Here is a 17,674-nt window from a genome sequence, read left to right as displayed (position 1 = left end):
TCAACTGCTGATGCTCCCCCATTGACTCCGCCTGCGCCTCTCGCTCCAGTGGAGTACTGGAGTCAATGGGAGAGCGCTCGGCGGTCGATTTATCGCATCTAGACTAGACGTGATAAATCGACCCCTACTGGATCAATTGCTGCGCATCGATCCAGCAGGTAATGTAGACAAGCCCTTAGAGTGAAGGGAACAAGGTAGTGGGAGACAGTCGCCTGCATGAACACAAATGAGATAGAGTTACTACAACTGCAACTGTTTCAACTCCCTCACAAACTTTCAGGTTTGGGCCATGCCAGTTATTCTGTATTTTTTTTTTTTTTTTTTTTTTGCTTTAGAACTATAATATCATTTTCAACACCTCACAACCCCCTGATGCCTTTCATGACTCTCCCCGGGGTGCTGACTCACCAGTTGAGAAATACCAGAGTGCAGGATTGGGAGTCTGGATTCTAATCCTAGCTCTACCACTGCTTTGCAGTACAACTAAAACCATGTCACTTAATCTCTCTTTAACTTGGTTTTTCCATCTGTAAAATGTAGGTAAGAATGTTTACCTGCTTTACAAAGATGTTGTGTGGAGTAATTAATAAAAGTAAGTATGTTGCTTTGAAAATATAATATGAATGATAGTATATTAAGTCTCTATTCTACTCAGGTAAACATTTATTCTAAATAGGTAGCTGAGTAAGGACTAGCATCCTAAACTGAAGCTTACGGTGACAATATATTATTTTATTTTAGTATTATTTCTTATGTTTTAAACACTGTGTTCAGTGATGTAAATGACAAAATTAGGACAGGTTCTGTACTGAAAGCATTTAATCTAGAGACCCAACTGAGGAACCCTTATATTAGTAAACATTTATGCAAGTAGTCCATTTAAATTTATAGAACTGTTTGATAAGTTAAATGTTCACTAATGTGAGTAAGGGTTCCACAACCAGACTGGAAACAAAAATAAACACCTCAGAGACAGAACACACTGGGAAACCCAAAGAAAGGAGTACATTTAGGGGGGTGCAGTTATTGTTTGTTTTAAAAACATGAAGGGGAAGTTCCTCACCAGCTGTAAATCTATGTAGCTCTTGATTCTATGGAGATATGCAGAGGATCAATCTCCAAATATTATAATTTCAGTCAACAGTTAAACTTCTGTAGACAAAGAAAAACATTGTTTTGTTACGTATTAATAAACAATTACCATAACTCCAAATTATGTTTGTGCAATTTTTGCTTTTTCCCCCCAAATTTTATTAAAACCTAGAGGCATATTATACATTTCTCATGCTTGTTCACAAATGTCCCATTAAGAGAGTGTGCCTGATTCTCCACTTCTTTACATTTTGTAAAAAGAAAAGGAGTACTTGTGGCACCTTAGAGACTAATCAATTTATTTGAGCATAAGCTTTCGTGAGCTCACGAAAGCTTATGCTCAAATAAATTGGTTAGTCTCTAAGGTGCTACAAGTACTCCTTTTCTTTTTGTGAATACAGACTAACACAGCTGTTACTCTGAAACTTTACATTTTGTGTAGTCTTTTACACCTGTGCAAAGTAGATGTAAGAGAGGGGATATAGATGTCTGGTATGGAAGGTTTTTACACCTACTTTGCACAGGTGTAAATGACCACACACAGCAAAGAACCAGGTCAAGTGAAAATATGTCCTTGCTTAAACACTTCTAGATCTATTTCGTAAAACAAAACCAATGTAAAAAGTGGCATACTCCATCAGTACTGAAAGTCATACCAATGTCAAGGGAGTGGGTCAAACCAGAAAACACTTGTTTACAATCTGCAACGCCATTCTTGCATTCAGATGCTATGGTTAAGGGGGCCACATAAGTACCTAGAGAAATAAATTCTAACTACCAGCATAGATCAGTATCATGAGCTTATTTTAATATTAGTCAATTTCCTTTTCACATATTGAAAAATTCTACAGGTCCTTCTACAAGATACCAGGATATGCATCCATTGTATTAAAATATGTCTACATGCCTCAATGTTTCAGCTAATTTTTCAGCATATGCAGTGATGTGAATTGAAGTGCCATATCTGAGAGGAAGAGCGAGCTTGTGATTTGCCAGATCTGCATGCTTTGTCTGGTATTTGAAAATCAGACTCTGTTCTTTCAGCCTCGATGATCATTTCTTATCAGTCATCATCAATGATGTAGATCCTGGAATCAGAGTTTAACAGATTATTTTGTTGATGATGCATGAGGTAGGATAAAACAGCTTACTTTTCTGCAGCCCGGTAGTTGCAATTACTGGCTCAGCAGTGCTGACAGTAATGAACATTTGCTTTTGTCAGTAAACTAGGTAGCTATGACTCAGAAGGCACTTAGGGTCTGTACTACAATCTGCACAGACAAACTCCCACTGGCATCAACAGTACTTCAGCATGCCAATTGGGGTTTAGATTCACAGCTAGCATAAATCAGCATAGCTCCAGTCAGCTGCATCAATTTACACCAGCTGACAATTTAGCTCTAAAAGTAGTATATGGTCCATAGGAAGCCGATACAAGTAAAAAAAAAAACCACTTTTCTGATTACAATTACATATTTCAAATTTTAAATTATGCAATGACCTGCATAAATGACCAATAATGAAACCAATGATTGTATGGTTAAACGTGCTCTTTGTTACAGACACATCCAGATGGACAATGTTGATGTAATATAAAAATTGAAATGAATGCTATGTATTTTCCTTTGCCTAATTAATTTTATAATATTTTAATGGATGTGTTTTTTATTTTAATTATAAAACATATCATATTATTATTTGTCTGACTCTGAGCCAAATCATTCTCCTACACTGAAAAACTTAGAGCTGATTAGTGTACTTCAAGAAGGAGTTAAAAATTAAGTAGATATAATATCTTAAGATTTTTTAACGGTATAGATTCTGTTCTAGTGAAGGAATTTGTACATGGATTTCAACAGCTAAAACTTGCCATTGAGTACATGTGTTTCTCTGTCAATGAAGGTTCCTGTCATTTAAATATGTTCCTTTCTTGAGTGAGAATTTTAGTATATTTCATCTGAAAACTGATGTCTAGGCACAAGAGTAGGTAATGTAAAAAGAAGTGATATTCGTGTTTGCCATACATTTAAGAATATGTCCATTATGGTATCATTATTTTGTCACTTTTGTGCCTTATAATATTGATCTCTTCCAAACTGATTAATACAATTCTGTGACTAAAATGAGATATGGTCAGGTGCTAATATTCATGTATTGCAAACCAGAAAACATTTTTTATTTCATCATATTTTGAGAAGGGGATGAATTTAAAAACTGAATTACCCACTTGTCTAACAAATTGAGTGCTGAAATAACTATAATCTTAGGAAAGCAAGTTTGTAAAAACACTTGCCTGAGTAACAAGGGTCCCTTTCTGTTCGGTACCTCTTTAAATAAGTCAAGCCTGTCTCCAATTATTCAACTTATTTTCCTACCCTACCCTATGTATCTGTTAACCTGTTTCCTGTGTTTATGGCTTCTGAATATACCAACACTGGTGTTTTGGTTGTTTCATGATGACCTTTATCTACTCTTTACTTTAAAGAAAACCTTACTGCAGAAAAGCTGAAAAATTTCATCTTATATGCATGGTATTTTTTAATTAATTTTCACATTTCATAGATTCTTTCTCAGCCAAGTGTGTATCTACTTCTTTTTTTGGTCAGATGATGAATGTAAGATAGTTACTGGTGCTAATCCAGTTTCAAGTGTTGGTGAAAGACTTTGAAACTATCATGGATATTCATGCCAAAGTCTTAAGGCTTAAGGTTTTATCAGTGATGAAAAGATAGCTCTAAAACAGAACAGAACAATCCAGTAAAAGTAAACTCTGCTATGATGTAGATGATAGGCTTGATCATAATGGTTATAAGTCATCAGCATGGCTCTCCACCTCTTGCATCTATATTTCTTTCTCCAGTGGCTTGTATGCAGGGCAATTGATGTATAGCTGGGAACCTTATCTAGAGCAGGAGAAAAACAAACAAAAAAACACAAAACAACCAAGAGAAAGTCAGGCATCGTTCATCCATCCATGGACCTAAAACTAATCTGATGCATTAAAGAGAGAAAAAAGGTTATTGTGACAGGCCAGATAAATGGTGCAAGTAAATTCCCGGAAACTGCCACCAGTTCTAATGCAGCAGATATTAGAAGCCCCAAAGGAGGGGTGGCTGTCATCACATTCTGTCAATTCATGAAGAAGGGAAGGAAGAATTTAGAACCAACCAGCTATGAGAAGTGGTTTTTTTGCCTTCAAAACATTCACAGTGTGTCTGTTTGCAGGCCCGCAGTATAGGGCAATGCACAAATGAAAAGGGAGGGGGGAGGAGGGAGTTGAGAAGCTTATGATATTTTCTAGTTTGCAAGAGTTATAACTTAGGGTCTAGTCCTGCAAGTTTCTATAGACAGCTGACCCTCAGAGACTGCACAGAGCCCCTTTAAAAGACAATGAGGCTCTACCCAAGCACAGGGGTCCACTTGCATGTTGCTACTTGCAGACCCAGACTGTAAGAAAGCAAGGGATATTGAAATGTAAGTTAGAGTTCAATGGTCACTTATCTTTAGAGATGTTCCCTATAGCCTGTGAGTGGTGTGACAAAGTTCCTGCTCTACCTTGGTGGGTTTTGTGCTTATTGGCGGATTTGCTTGCCTTGGAGCTTCACGGTAGCCCTCAGCTTGGCAGTTTTTCTGAATTCACGGTCCAGGTTGACTCCTCCTGTGTCTGACCAGGAGTTGGGAGGATTTGGGGGGAACCCAAGCTCGCCCTCTACTCCAGGTTCCAGCCCAGGGCCCTGTGAAATGCAGCTGTCTAGAGTGCCTCCTGGAACAGCTGAGCGACAGCTACAACTCCCTGGGCTACTTCTCCATGGCCTCCTCCCAACACCTTCTTTATCCTCACCATAGGACCTTCCTCCTGGTGTCTGATAATGCTTGTATACCCAATCCTCCAACAGTGCACGTTCTCACTCTCAGCTCCTAGTGCCTCTTGCTCCCAGCTCTTCACACACACACCACAAACTGAAGTGAGCTCCTTTTTAAAACCCAGGTGCCCTAATTAGCCTGCCTGAATTGATTCTAGCAGCTTCTTGATTGGCTGCAGGTGTTCTAATCAGCCTGTCTTAATTGTCTCCAGAAGGTTCCTGATTGTTCTGGAACCGTCCCTGTTACCTTACCCAGGGAAAAGGGACCTACTTAGCCTGCTCTCCTGCTGCTGCCCTCTGGCCTGGGCTTTCCTTGCTTTTTGCCCCTGCTTTTGGCTTCTCCCCGTATCGGGCCAGACGCTCTCCCCCCTTTCTTTTCTTTTTGTTGTTTTTTTTCTTTTCGTATGCCCACTAATAAGTCTCCAGGCATGGACAGGCTGACCGTGGAGTTCTACCGTGTGTTTTGGGACGTCCTCGGCCCAGACCTAGTCACCATCTGGGCCAAGTCTCTGCAGAGTGTGGTCCTCCCTCTTTCGTGCAGGCGAGCTGTGCTCGTCTTACTGCCGAAGAAGGGGGACCTCTGCGATTTACGAAATTGGCATCCCGTCTTGCTCCTCAGCATGGACTACAAAAGCGTAGCAAAAGCAATCTTGCTGCGGCTAGGGTCTGTGCTGGCGGACGTGATCCACCCAGACCAGACCTATACCGTCCCGGACCACAGTATCTTTGATAACCAATTCTGGTTCAGGACCTTTTGGAACTCGGGCTTAGAGACGGTCTGTCATTCGCCCTCCTGTCCCTAGATCAGGAGAAGGCGTTCGATAGGGTGGACCACGGGTACCTCCTGAACACTCTGCGAGCATTTGGCTTCGGACCCCAGTTTGTAGGTTTTATCCAGGTGCTGTACGCCTCCGCAGAGTGTCTGGTTAAGCTCAACTGGACCAACTGGTCAACTGGGTCAAGAGCTCTGACTTGGCGGTAGGAGACTGGTGGCAGGCGAGCTCCCTCCCACCCACGCTTCAGACCATCCGGTGGAGCGCGGGTCCGCTGCTCTGCCTCGGCGTTTACCTTTCTGCCACGCATCCTTCTCCTCCGGAGAACTGGGAAAATTTAGAGGGTGGGGTGATAGAGCAACTCCGGAAATGGACGAGGCTACTCCAATGTCTCTCCCTTCGTGGGAGAGCACTGGTGTTTAATCAACTAGTCCTGTCCAAGCTCTGGTACCGGCTCAACACCCTGGCCCCGGCCCCGGGTTTCCTGACCAACCTCTGGACATCAATTCTGGGGTTCTTTTGGTCAGGAATGCACTGGGCCCTTGTAGGGGTTCTTCATCTACCCCTGAAGGAAGGCGGACAGGGCCTGAAGTGTCTGCACACTCAGGTCTGTGTCTTCCGTCTCCAGGCCCTACAGAGGCTCCTTTATAGTGCAGGCAGTTTGGCATGGAGCATACTGGCGCACGCCATCCTGCGCCGCATCCGAGGGCTCCGATATGACCAGCAGCTCTTTTATCTCTGTCCGGGAGATCTTCCACGAGACCTCTCTGGGCTGCCGGTCTTCCACCAGGACGTCCTCCGGACTTGGAAACAGTTTTTAACGACCAGGTCCCTGGCGGTCACCGAGGGGACAGATCTCCTCGCAGAGCCCCTGCTACACAACCCCCAGCTCCGTGTGCAGGTGGCGGAGTCCCGCTCGGTGCGCCAGAGCTTGATCCTGGCAGAAGTCATGAGAGTCGGAGACCTCCTGGACTACGACTGGAGATACAGGCTGGATCCCCTGACGCTCGCTCGGCGCATGGGACTCTCTAGACCTCGTACCCGCCGGCGCATACTTCGCTTACCTCAATCGTGTCCTGCTCGAGGGCACGCCCTGCCCACCCTCTACCCCAGGCCCGCTGGACCTTTTAATTGGACCCCTGCCTCGTAGACCCAATCGACCCCCTCAACCCTTTACGGCGAGCCGGCTTCATGAACTGCAGTCGGTATGCTTCCAAACTGCGCCAAGGAAACATCTATACATGCTCGTGCTGCACACCCTTCACACCCTCACCTTAGTGTCCCGCCCTGACACAAAGTGGCGAGACCTTCTGCCACCTTTGGAGGGTGAGCAGCCCCGGTGGGCCAGCCTATATTCCAGCTTGGTTCCGAGGCCCATCGGGGACATCAGTTGGTGGCTCCTTCACGGAGCTGTGAGCACGGGCACATACTTGGCGTGGTTCATCCCCATCCCAGATATTTGTCCCTTTTGCAATGTGAGGGAAACCCTGGTGCACGTATATTTGGAGTGCGCCAGGCGGCAGCCCCTGTTCCGGCTCCTCACAAATCTTTTATTACGTTTTTGGTTGCATTTTTCCCCTCACCTTTTTATTTATGCACTCCCCATCCGTGGCCTCACAAAGTCGCGGGATCTCCTAGTTAACCTCCTCCTGGCCCTGGCTAAAACGGCCATCTATAAAACCAGAGAGAGGAGGTTGGCCCATGGAGTTTCCTGTGACTGTGGGGCCGTTTTCCGATCCTCGGTCCATTCACGTATCCAGGCGGAGTTCCTCTGGGCGGCATCCACCGACTCCCTTGATGCTTTTCAGGAGTGGTGGGCACTGTCCGAGGCTCTCTGCTTGGTTTCCCCGTCCGGCTCCCTTTGTTTTGACCCTTTGATTGGGGGAGAGAGTAAGGGACCCCAGCCCCAGCCATTGCTGCTGCGGACACCACCACCTTAGAGGGGTCCTTTCACACGTGGGTGCACGTGCCCTCCCCCGGGTTGTCCACCCCACAACCTGCCCCTTTTGTTGGGTGCTTTCAGAGGAGGGAATTGTTGGTGACACTCGGGTGTGGCGCCAGGTAACTCGAGGGGGTGGAAGACCATGAGAGTCAATGAAGCCCCCTCGCTCTGGACCACCAGGTAACTTGAAAGGGTGGAAGACCACAAGAGTCGAGGAAGCCCCCCGCTCTGGGCCCAGGCAAGCTTGAACACTTCCCTCCCCTGAAGCTAATGAGAAAGCAATTGTGATTGGTTGCTGTGTTACACATTGCATATGCTGTTGTTTTGTTTTGTAAGTGTGTTATGCAAATAAAAAAATACCTTTTTTGCTTAAAAAAAAAATTACTCTCCTATAGCCATCTGGCCCAACCCTGTCACAGTGGCTATTGATAAAATGTGTAGTGTGAAGTATTGAATCACTTGTTTGCACTATTCTTGAAGTAATTTGATGAAAGGCCACACTGTAACTTGGATTCATTGGTCTATTTCTATTTAAATCCACAAGGGAGAACTAATCATCTGAGGTGTCAGCTCAGTGTAAGTCACTGGAACTGAGCAAATAATGCCAAATGGTGTTCATGAATGTTTGCTTACATTTTTAATTAATTTGCTTTGGCCATGTTCACATTACTTTTGTGTTCACTTTCTGAGATTATTTGAGTGAGTTTTACAGGCACAAATAGTCACAAGGATCTGACACCCTCTTTCCTCCAGCCACATCCCCTACACCAAATTCCAGAAGGAGGTAGCAATGAAGCCAACAAGTTATTATGCCACTTGGGGATTCCCATATGCCAGGAGGGTCTTCTGGCAGTTGGTTAAACTGGCTTAACAGCACAGCAGCGCAAAAGTAGCCAGAGAGGGAGCCCGAATCTTCTCCCCTTTGTCTTTGGTGAACAGTCATGCAGCTCATATTTTGAATTTTAGCTATCAGATATTAGCACCAATACTCACAGGAAACTTTGCAAGCAATCCATAGGATAAAATTTGTTCTGATAAAACACTCATTGAAGAAAAGCAAACAAAGAAATATTTGCAAAAAGAAAAAGAGTACCTGTGGCACCTTAGAGACTAACCAATTTATTTGAGCATGAGCTTTCGTGAGCTACAGCTCACTTCATCGGATGTAGCTCACGAAAGCTCATGCTCAAATAAATTGGTTAGTCTCTAAGGTGCCACAGGTACTCCTTTTCTTTTTGAGAATACAGACTAACACGGCTGTTACTCTGAAAGAAATATTTGTTTAATTGCAGGTTTTTCACAGAGACAAGGTGGGTGAGGTAATATCTTTTATTGGACCAACTTCTGTTGAATAGAGACAGTGGATTAATGGGTTATTACAACAATCTGTAACTCACTAACAATGCCCACTCCCAGCTTCTTCTCCCCTCCCTTTACTTTTCTCCCCTTCCTATGACTGGAGGGTTGTTAACAGGCCACTTCACCTTGAATGGTCCCTTGAAATGTGTGTTAACTATTTATGCTAAACAATCTGTTCCACCTTGTATTTGACAGTGACCCTCTTAGTTTCCAAGACCTGAAGAAGAATTCTGTGTAAGCTCAAAAGCTTGTCTGTCTCACCAACAGAAGTCAGTCCAATAAAAGGTATTACCTCTCCTGCCTGGTCTCTCTAATATCCTGGGATCAACACAGCTATAACAACATTGCATAGAGATTTTCACTGTCATTCCCCAAACAGAAAAACATGCTACATTCAGCAAGGAAGTTCTTTGTAATAAATAATTCGTTCAACTCTAGTTAATAATCACAGTTATTTTGTAATTGTCCAACAGAAACCAATTTAAAAAAATGCTACTTTGTCTTGTATTCCTCTTCTATAAAAATAAATTCTAAGTCCCAATTTGCAGTTTCAATGTATTTCTGTTAGTCTTTTCCTTATGTAAAATCTTCCAGTCCTTCATGCATCAAGAAAAAAATCATTTCACCTGGGAACTACGGTGGTTCATAGCAACATGAACTAAAGGTGTTTTAATTGTGATGATAGAGAACATATACACAGAAATATATGCCTCTCAAAAATACTCAGATTATATTTATATTCAAAGGGACAGTTGGACAATATAATGTGTACTTGTCGAGCACAAGTTTATTATGCTCTTGCTGGCCTGTGGGCACCCTTACTTGAGCAATCAGCTATATACTTTACCTGTTTGTCAAAACACATCCCATGGCAGTCAGCATCACCTCTGTCTTATCCAGATTAATCTTAAATTAAATGACTTCCATCTCCTACCAGACATTGAGAGAGCATGGAAGAGGCTATATCAGAGTGAGATGAAGCAGAGCTGTAGAGCTTAGTGTCATTAGCATATTGACGGTACTCCAGCCACTATCACCTCTAATATCGCCCAGCAGTTCCATACAGACAACAAGAGAAGCAATAGAACTGAGTCCTCTAGGATGTCACATCTAAAAGATCTTGAGGAAGAGGCACAATCAATGAACTCCATTCTTTGAGGCTGCTCTGAAAGCAATGAGCAATTCTAGCCACCTCTGCCAGGGTCTGCAGTCACATCAACAGCATCTCATAAGTGGAATCAAAGGCTGCCGAAAGATGTTTGGCCTTTGTCTAGTCCCCTGAAGTGGTCATCAGCCACTATAATTAATGTCTCTCCCTAGCCATTCTGAGGTCTGGAACTTGACTGGAGTCCAAAAATTAGAAAATATCAGATCAACAAAGCTCAGAATGACATGCTTAAGGTCTGGCTGTGGAATGAATTTCTAGAGACTAATCCAGAGTCTGACCTCCCTTAGGTCATGCTGCAAGACCTTCTTTTTTGATAAACCTTTTCCATCACAACCAGAACATGTACAACAATGACCACTTCTCCCTTCCCAAAATCTATCCCAACCAGATATAATTTAAGAAGGAAGAAGAGCCAAAAACTCTACAAAGCCCACGAGGGACCTTACTATGACACTCTAATTAACATGGCTGGTGATCAGATGCTGTGATCAAATAGTGATGGACACCTGTACAAGATCCAAAGGAAAATGGATAGACAGATGTTGTTGTACCTGGACCTTTGCCACCCTCTCAACAATATTTCCCAGAAAGAGGAAATAAGAGACTGAGCAATAGTTTCCAAGCAGAGACCTATTGGAGTTGGGTTTTTTCCCAGTAATGTCAGAACTATCACCTGGCCTTACTCTAAGAAACATTAACATTCATCTGCAATAAAGAACTCATTCATTCCCCATTGGCTTTCCTTAGTCAGCTTGTTCCCTGTTGAATGTATTCCTCGGATTCCCTGGGGAATAGAAGGCCAGATGAAAAATGGCCTCTTTTGACCTCTGGTGCTCCTGGCTGCTGTTTCTGCTCTCCAGTAGGCAGGGGAGGGGAGGAAGGAGTAGGTGCTTTGACCACTGTGAGCAAGAACTTGATGTAAAATGACCTATCCCTGCCCCCCGCTGCTCTTTGCTACTGCTTCACCTCTTCACCTCTTTTGTTCTGATGCCAGGGAGAATGGGTCTTCTAACCCTTGAACCAGAATCCCAATAGAAATTGGGCCTGTTACTGATGGATGCTTCTCCTCTACTTCCCAAGAGAATGTCAGGAGGTGGTCATCTGGCCACTGAGGACATGGGTGGGATGAAAAATGGGCTCTCCCTGCCTGATATCTCACACTTGAAGTGTGAACTAGTTAGTGTAGAGTATCTTCCATGAACATTTGTTGAAAGAATATATGAGCTAATTTAATATATTTACATACACTGAGCCAAACACATCCAGGAATACAGTTAGACCATTTTAAATTAATACAGTAGAATCCATGGTATATCCATCTAAGAGGGATGATTGCCTGTGAGCTACTTTACCCTAATCCTTTTTATGCTCCTGCTGATGGATTATGGCACACTGAATTCAAAGGAGTCCAACAAAATGACAAACTTGGTTAGGCTTCAGATGGAATTTTGCAAGAATGAATTGATTGTTGATTACTTAAATCCCATCCTACAGGGTAAAAGCTGAGTTACAGTGTTGTCTTTGTGTGTGCACATGATGGAAGAAACAAGGTTGCCAACTGTGGAGCAGCAAGATTCTGGGTATCTGATATTATAACTTCCAAATGCACAGAAGACATCTAAAATATAATGAAAGTGCCCTTTAATGTCATGGTTACACAGAATATAGTGTGTGTATGAAACAAGAACACTTTTATTAAGGTTATATGGAGCGCAACATTAATTTAGGAAAACACAGCAACAATGAATCAACAGTGTGTGAATAATAAGTAAAACCCCCACCTACCCCCGCCCCAAAAATCTCTGGCTGTTGCACTTCACATCGGTTTCCCCACTTGCCCAAGGGAATGTCCAGTTTATAAATGTCCCCACAATATGACACTTCTCCTTTCCCTCTGCTGCACTACACTCATGGTTTGTTGTCAGAAGTTAGCAAAGTCCCAGAGTTCATGTTTTATGTCTTGAAGTATAAGGATTACTAACCTTGGTCATTACTTTCCAGCTAGTGTAACTGTAAGTACTGTTCTTAATATAAATTCTTTTAATACCTTGTTGTAAGCTATAAATTGCTGTAAATTATATCCTACAGCAAGGAGCTTCATAGGTTTATTGTACACTGAATTGAAAAATTCCTTTGCAGTTTAGAATTTTTTGCCTTATAGGAATGGTAACATCTACATTTTCAAATTTCATTAAATGTCAATAGCAATTTGCCTAGTTAAAGACATTCTGTATACTGTATTGAATGTTGAAGAATAGCAACAAGTATTACTTAAATAAGTGTAACTGTCACACTTATGTAAATATATAGCTGCTACCTCAGTAAATGAAATAAAATATCTTTATTTTTCTATGGAACAATCACTTTCCATTTTAAAGAGGCATATACATATCTGAGACAATTTGGAAATAAATAAATTTAAACTAGGGCTGTCAAGTGATTAAAAAAATTAATCGTGATTAATTTCACTGTTAATAATAGAATACCATTTATTTAAATATTTTAGATGTTTTCTACATTTTCAAATATATTGATTTCAATTACCACACAGAATACAAAGTGTACAGTGCTCACTTTATATTTATTTCTATTACAAATATTTGCACTGGAAAAAACAAAAGAAATAGTATTTTTCAATTCACCTCATACAAATACTGTACTGCAACCTCTTTATCATGAAAGTTGAACTTACAAATGTAGAATTATGTAAAAAAAGCCCTGCATTCAAAAATAAAACAATGTAAAATTTTAGAACCTACAAGTCCACTCAGTCCTATTTCTTGTTCAGCCAATTGCTCAGACAAACAAGTTTGTTTACATTTGCAGGAGATAATGCTGCCTGCTTCTTGTTCGCAATGTCACCTGAAAGTGAGAACAGGTGTTCTCACGGCACTGTTGTAGGCAGCATCACAAGATATTTACATGCCAGATGCGCTAAAGATTCATATGTCCCTTCATACTTCAACTGCCATACCAGAGGATATGCATCCATGCTGATGACAGGTTCTGCTCGATAACAATCCAAAGTAGGGTGGACCAACCCATGTTTGTTTTCATCGTCTGAGTCAGATGCCAGCAGAAGGTTGATTTTCTTTTTTGGTGGTTTGAGTTCTGTACTTTCTGGATCAGAGTGTTGCTCTTTTAAGACCTCTGAAAGCATGTTCCTCACCTCATCCCTCTCAGATTTTGGAAGTCAATTCAGATTCTTAAACCTTGGATCAAGTGCTGTAGATATCTTTAGAAATCTCACATTGGTGCCTTCCTTGTGTTTTATCAAATCTGTAGTGAAGTGTTCTTAAAGTGAACAACATGTGCTGTCATCATCCGAGACTACTATAACACGAAATATATGGCAGAATGCAGGTAAAACAGAGTAGGGGACATACAATTCTCCCCCAAGGAGTTCAGTCACAAATTTAATTAATGCATTATTTTTTTAATGAGCATCATCAGCATGGAAGCATGTCCTCTGGAATGGTGGCCGAAGCATGAAGGGGCATATGAATGTTTAGCATATCTGGCATGTAAATACCTAGCAGTGCTGGCTACAAAAGTGCCATGCTAATGCCTGTTCTCACTTTCTGGTAACATAACAATGTAACAAACAAACAAACAAACAAAAACTGTAACAAAAATCCACATTTGTAAGTTTCACTTTCACTATAAAGAGATTACACTACAGTACTTGTATGAGGTGAATTGAAAAATACTGTTTCTTTTGTTTTCATTTTTGCAGTGCAAATATTTGTAATAAAAATAATATAAAGTGAGCAGTGTGCACTTTTTATTCTGTGTTGTAACTGAAATCAATATATTTGAAATGTAGAAAAACATCCAAAAATATTTTAAAATTTCAATTGGTATTCTGTTGTTTAACAATGCGATTAAAACTGCGATGAATCACGAGTCACTTTTTTTAATCGCGATTAATTTTTTTGAGTTAATCACATGAGTTAACTGCGATTAATTGACAGCCCTAATTTAAATATGTATCTATTAACCTTTTGCATGTGTTTCATAAGAGGTCAACTGTTTACAGAAGTATTTTGTTTCAGCAAGGGCTTTGCTTCCTTCTAACACATCTTCCTCTCTTTTATTTGATCTTTCAGCAACATTATTGGGCTTGATTTTCCACTCTGTTACTCAGGGTGTACACCTGAGAAACCCCACCAGTACAGTAAGACTTATTACAGAGTGGAAAAATCAAGCCCACAGACTGATATTTCTTTTAAATAAATGTGCTGCAGTCTAAGGGCCAGATTCATTCAGCTCAGCTGCTTTGCCTTGCTAAAGAAGTGTAAAGCAGATGTAAAGCAAGCTTAACTCTCCAGTTAAGCTGAATTTGTGGCATCTTTACGTTACCAGAGCAACACAAAGCAGCTGGTGAGTATCAGCGATTCTGGCCCTAAAAGTTCCCTTTTAGGGCTTTATTCAGCATTCCACACACAGGCAGAATTTTGTCAGTGTTGCTCAAAATCCTTAAAGATTAAACATTAGCATACTGTAGCACACTTCCCGAATGTATAAAATTCTTGAGATAAATATCACTTTGTAAGATTATTTGATCAGATGAATCCAATTTGGATACTAAATGAAACCCTGGCCCCACTGAAGTCAATGGCAAAACTCTCACTAATTTCAGTGGGGCTAGGATTTCACCCTAACTTATTTTTCTTTACAATATTTTTCTATATTGACTTGATTTTTGGCATATGAAACAAAAACAATCACTACAAGATGTTACAGTAATTCTGTTTATGTGTTCCATGTATGGATAAAAATATGAATAGATTCCAAGGCCAGAAGGGACCATGCCTATCATCTAGTCTGACCTCCAGTAAGATAGGCCATACAACTCCCCCCAAATAATTCCTAGAGCACATCTTTTAGCATATTTGTCCTTTCCCTTAATCTAGAAAAGTGCTATCCTATAGCCCTACAATATTTTGTTCTTATAATTAGAAACCACTTTCAGATTGAATATATTAATTCTCAATGTACAGTTCACAACTTTATGACTTGTTTTTATGAGTCTTAGCTACAGAGAAAGAATTAATCTGACATAATTTTTTCTGTCCGGTCTTTATTTATGCACCAGCCTTTAGTAGTCCCTATCAGCAGAAACTGCTTACTTATTAAGAAGAGTAAGAATATCTTGTTTTGTCTCAAAGAGATACATTATGGTTATATAGAAACAGAAGAGTTTTCAGTAGGTGGCTATACAACTGCAGATACTTTCTTCTACCTCCACCTCCACTGAGGGGGTTCAAGAAAATGAAAAACAGTTCAGATGAAGGGAGAAAGAGAATGGCAATAATATACAGATATGATTTCAAAGTAAAATGTGAACTGCCATGGCATTTTTTTTATTCTTCTCTTTATAAAGCTTATTTTTCCTCTCTTGTCCTAACAACTGAGGAGAAAATATGAGTTTACTGATAAATATGTTTTCTGGGAACTTTAGGTCATCTTATTTTAGGAACAGATATACTTGAAATAATCACCAGTAGGCAAAATTTACACCAGTGCAAGTCTGGAATGAATCCCATTGACTTCAGTGAAATTGTGGCAGTGTACCTGGAATCATATTCTGGTCCAATGACATTACAATCGGTTTAAACCACTGTGAGAGGAGAATTTTCCCCATTGCCACGTCTAGGTTTACTTTAATGTTATTTAAAACAAAAACACATCTGGTAATTAAGTCAATTATTTTTACTGAACCATTTGAAACACAAGATAGTGACCCATCCAACCAAGCAGAAAATTAAAGCATTTTCAAAAATGCTTTAATTCAGAGCTGAAATGGCATAACTGTGTTAATGAAACCGCTTTCATAACTGTGTAAATGTGTCTAAACTAAGCTCTGGGAACCAATGGAGCTATGCACCACAATAAAGTTGAGCATGTGCATAAGTGTTTTCAGAATTGGATCCTAAGGCATAGACTCATGGGAGAAGATGGTATGGTAGTATTAACATGTGATTATTGTGCCTGCCATCGCATTATGGGAATGATCCTGAGAGGCATTTTAAAAGTATATTAAACAAGTATATACACCTGCATTATCTGGATAGCTATATACAAAAAATATTCATAAGTAAAGATCTGAATCTGAATTTCCCCAAAGGCTCTTAAGTAAATTAAGTTGTCATGGGATAAGAGGGAAGATCCTTTCATGGATTGAGAACTGGTTAAAAGACAGGGAACAAAGGGTAGGAATAAATGGCAAATTTTCAGAATGGAGAGGGGTAACTAGTGGTGTTCCCCAAGGGTCAGTCCTAGGACCATTCCTATTCAACTTATTCATAAATGATCTGGAGAAAGGGGTAAACAGTGAGGTGGCAAAGTTTGCAGATGATACCAAACTGCTCAAGATAGTTAAGACCAAAGCAGACTGTGAAGAACTTCAAAAAGATCTCACAAAACTAAGTTATTGGGCAACAAAATGGCAAATGAAATTTAATGTGGATAAACGTAAAGTAATGTACATTGGACAAAATAACCCCAACTATACATACAATATGATGGGGGCTAATTTAGCTACAACTAATCAGGAAAGAGGTCTTGGAGTCATCATGGATAGTTCTCTGAAGACACCCACGCAGTGTGCAGCGGCAGTCAAAAAAGCAAACAGGATGTTAGGAATCATTAAAAAGAGGATAGAGAATAAGATGGAGAATATCTTATTGCCCTTATATAAATACATGAATACTGTGTACAGATGTGTCTCCTCGTCTCAAAAAAGATATACTGGGGCATTAGAAAAGGTTCAGAGAAGGGCAACTAAAATGATTAGGGGTTTGGAACGGGTCCCATATGAGGAGAGATTAAAGCGGCTAGGACTTTTCAGCTTGGAAAAGAGGAGGCTAAGGGGGGATATGATAAAGGCATATAAAATCCTGAGTGGTGTGGAGAAAGTGAATAAGGAAAAGTTATTAACTTGTTCCCATAATATAAGAACTAGGGGCCACCAAATGAAATTAATCGGCAGCAGGTTTAAAACAAATAAAAGGAAGTTCTTCTTCACACAGCACACAGTCAACCTGTGGAACTCCTTGCCTGAGGACTATAGCAGGGTTTAAAAGAGAAGTGGATAAATTCATAGATGTTAAGTCAATTAATGGCTATTAGCCAGGGTGGGTAAGGAATGGTGTCCCTAGCCTCTGTTTGTCAGAGGGTGGAGATGGACGGCAGGAGAGAGATCACTTGATCATTACCTGTTAGGTTCACTCCCTCTGGGGCACCTGGCATTGGCTACTGTCGGTGGACAGGATACTGGGCTGGAAGGACCTTTGGTCTGACCCAGTATGGCCATCTTATGTTCTTATATTCTTGTGTCAAGAGTGTCTGGATACAGTTTTCTGATTTGGGTTCCTATTATAATAGAGGCACTGGTTGCAGCTCCATAGTTCAGATTGAATTGAATTTGGCATTTAAAGCAGGAATCCATCCTGTGTTGTGTATGAATACTGAT

Source organism: Eretmochelys imbricata, chromosome 3, assembly GCF_965152235.1.
Source record: "Eretmochelys imbricata isolate rEreImb1 chromosome 3, rEreImb1.hap1, whole genome shotgun sequence".
NCBI lineage: Eukaryota > Metazoa > Chordata > Testudines > Cheloniidae > Eretmochelys > Eretmochelys imbricata.
The sequence above is the reverse complement of the archived record's forward strand: the minus strand, read 5'-3'. Positions refer to the sequence as shown.